Genomic DNA, 4,031 nt, shown 5'->3' with positions numbered 1-4,031 from the left:
TAAACTGTCTTCAATGTATCCGGCAGTGTTATCGGAGTGCAATGTCAAATTTGCGGAGTAATTTTCTATAATAAAGGGACTTTAAAAACTTGGGCGGCACAGAAAGTCACAGAAAATCTTGGGCTTGGCAAAGAGAGGGGAATAAACAAGAGCTGATCTGCCCACATGCCAGAATGAACGTAGAAATCCCAGTTTGCCCATCAAAGCACCATGTCGGTCAGAGCACTTCACAACGCTTCAATTTTTTCTATTGAAGCTTTTCTCTCTGTGGATCATGTGAAGGCACTTCAGAAGTCCTCAAGGCAAGGCAATCCTTCAGGCATGAAAAAGGCAGAAACTGACAAAGGCTTCTCCAAAAACAACAGAGCCATGTTCAAAGGTACATAAAAGGCATGATGATTTCATTTTCAAAATAGAAGGATAAAACCCACCGAAGCCTCCTTCTCTCTTGCTGTGTAGAATTGTCTTTATGAAGTGAAGTTTCTCTCTGTGAAAGAGGCACTTGCTCTGGCTGCAGCCTTATCCCTCCTATTAAAACACCAGGGGTAGGGTGACACCAGCAGCCATGAACTTTACAGTGGTCAGCCTGCTCGTTTAAGCACACGCACACGCACACACACACACACACACGCGCGCACGCACGCACGCACGCACGCACGCACGCACGCACGCACACACACACACACACACACACACACACACACACACACACACACACACACACACACACACACACACACACACACACACACACACACACACACACACACACACACACACACACACACACACACACACACACACACTAGTGCATTACACTCAGTGAACCCTGTGAAAAGTGGCACGTCTGCGTTCAACTCCTCTGTAACTTTAGCACTTCTCCTTCTCACACACACACACAAAGAAGCCAGTTAAACTGACAGTGGTGACAGACCTGCATGGTAAAATCCCTTTAACAACCCCTTAGCTCCCTGTGAGCTTTCATTCACCTATTCTAGTTAATGCTTAATCAACTTGTAGAGTACAGACAGACCAGGGAGATGTTTTAATGTCATATGCTTTACGGTGGTAACTACTAGTCGACGAGCATTTCTCAGCACACACTGAGCTAATCTAGTAACGAGAGGTTCCTGTTACCAAAAGTCAACTTTAAAGATGAAAGCGGGTAGGCCATGTCTCAAGCTTGATTTCCTCACACAAAATGAGACGAGGATAATGTGCGTTACATGTGCTTGGAATAAATGCATTTACATGAGCCTTTACAAACATAAATAAATCATCTTGGGTTACCTGATATATTGTGATGCTAATTATTTGTTTTTTACCATTTGCATGGTTAGTCACTCAGCCTAGACCATACTCCAGTATGGTTTGGCTACACCGGCTTATCATTCAGGGGAGAAAAGGCTCTTGCGTGTTTGTATTTCCGGGCTTTTGCAGAGAGTGACTCATTTTACATTCTGAAAAATATGTTTATTTGCTTTCTTACCGAAAGTTAGATGAGCCAATGAATAGTCTACCATCTAAACCCACACATGTAAAACCACAACTTTTTGGCAGCACTTCAGTTTGTGTACAGATTAAACAAACAAGATGGGTTTGAAATTTTAACCGAGGGCTTGACTTTTACCTGTTTTGATACTTGGTGCACATCCCAATGTTATGGTCAAAAGTAGTAATAGCAGAAGTTGGCTGATAGTAGTAGTAGTAGTGGTAGGTGCAGTAGTAGTGGTACATGATATACCAGAGGTGTCCAGTCCCGCTCCTGGAGAGCTACTGTTCTGTATATTTTAGGTTGCTCTCTACTCCAACACACCTGAGTCTAATACTCGGCTCGCTATCAAGCGGCTGAAGCCTGATAACGAGCATTTAAAGTTTTTAACCTTATTTATTTTAACCTATTTTACCTGAGTCTAATGTTCGGCTCGTTTTCTTAAATGTCAAACTTTTTCTTGTACCTTACTTACTCTGAGGCACAGTGAGTTGCAGCCATAGGCTATAACATGTGATAATCAACTGCTGGCTGCCGTCCTCTCAGGAGGCTTCTTCTTCCATGAGTCTTAAAAGAGATTTGCTGTTGTTTTGTGTCAACCTCAGAAAACCTCAGCAAACCAAACTTTGTTAGCAGAGACATTGCGATCTAAAAATATCCAATGCTCCATCAGTGTATGAAGTATATTTGTGAGTCGAACTGATCCCATGACAGTAGTTGATGCTCTGAGGGTAGACACACATTTTTGACAGGAGGGCTGACCCACTTACAACGACTTTATTCTTGTCTTATTAAATTAGATATAGGCTATAATGAGGAACCACAGGATTTTTGCTCTAATGCATAAAGTTAACATGAATTTAAAGTTGTCTTCAAAAAAACGGACAGACTCCTTGCACATCCACTTTTCATGAATACACCTGTGTGTATTACTACAATAACTCAGTCCACAATGTTTTTGTCATTAAGAAAAATATAGACTATCTAAATTTAATTATACCTTTCCCCCCCTAAACTATAGACAAAGAAAGAAAGAGCATAACCCTTCACCCCTCAGTTATCATGAAATTGTTCAAAATCTAAAAAATGTATGAGCACTTGTAGGAGTTTTGTTGATGTCGGCTTTAAAAAAAGTCTTAAAAGCACAGAGCAAGAATAGCAATTGAATCACAACTCTATGATGACTCTGAGAGGGTCAAGGACAATGTGATATGATCAAAAGCTCTAGAACAGCTACTAAATAGTCATTTTGGTGCATCTATCAAGCTGTTTCCAAAGTTACATGAGTTAGTTTTTACTCTGTGTATTATATGAGACTCATGCCACATTGAAAGCCATAGATTAAGAACTTTCTCTCAGCAGGTCATATAAGGACAGCAGTGAAATGCCTGTACATCACCATGTGGAGTGTGTGGGTGAGAGAAGGACTTATGTCACAGTGAATAAGTGAGAGGCACTTTGGATCAGAGCATCGCTTTAATGGCCGATTATATGAGTAAAACAACCGTCAGAAGAGAGCTGCTGAGCTATGGTAGCAGATTTATAACAGAAGCAGAATGTAGTTTTGTAGACTTCCTTATCAAATCAAACTAATAAGGGTCATATGACTGGAGGAGCGACCGTCGTTAACCCTCTGAAGCTTCTACTAATTTAACCTACTGCAGCACTGATAAAGCTTGCTCTTTACTTGTGTAATTCAATGTATTTTGTATTTTGGATAAAGTTTACACGATGAAATAAGTTTCAGTGACGAAGAAATAATAGCTGACATCATTCATATAATTATATCTTATATATGGTATATAATTATCAATTATACATGTTTTTTCCGACAAAAAAGTCCCAACATATATGTGCTTTTTCTTTAATGATGCTGCACCATTGAAACTACTGTTATGTAAATGTTAAATGGTTTTCTAGGGCTGCAACAAAATGTTAATGCCATACAATCAACATTTTAAGACAAGCACATGAAAAAAGCTCAAATTGTTGCAATACGAATGTGCAGTGCTACAACTCATTTCAACCCTGTATGAGCTGAATAAGTGCTGAACAAGTGGAAACTTTGACCTGCTGGTGGTGTTAGATGAAAGGTCAGGGGATCACTGAAGTCGTCAGGATTCAAACTCTGGCGACCATCACGGTCACCATGCCAAAGATTCGTGGCAATCTGTCTAAAGTTTGTCGTCACCGACCAGTTTTTTTGCATAATGTAATACATTCTTCTACTTGTGACCTCTCTGACCCTTCGAAGGTATACCGATCCTCAGGTTAGGAACCTGCGTCAGATATAGTGAAAGTAACTAATAAAGTATGCTACAGTTTGAGTCAGAAGACATGTCAGGGCAGGCCAAAACATTTGGACAAATGTCGACGTGTTGACGTCACAGACAGAAAAAGAGAGGGTGTGAGCACAGCAGGAAAAGCAATTAGACTGATCACTTTCCCCCTGCCTTCCCAAGCTCCTCCCTACACACATTTACTGATATGTACACACACACACCCACACACACACACACACACACACACACAAACACGC

Source organism: Echiichthys vipera (assembly GCF_963691815.1).
Source record: "Echiichthys vipera genome assembly, chromosome: 4".
Taxonomy (NCBI): Eukaryota; Metazoa; Chordata; class Actinopteri; order Perciformes; family Trachinidae; genus Echiichthys; species Echiichthys vipera.
Note: the sequence above shows the minus strand (reverse complement) of the source record.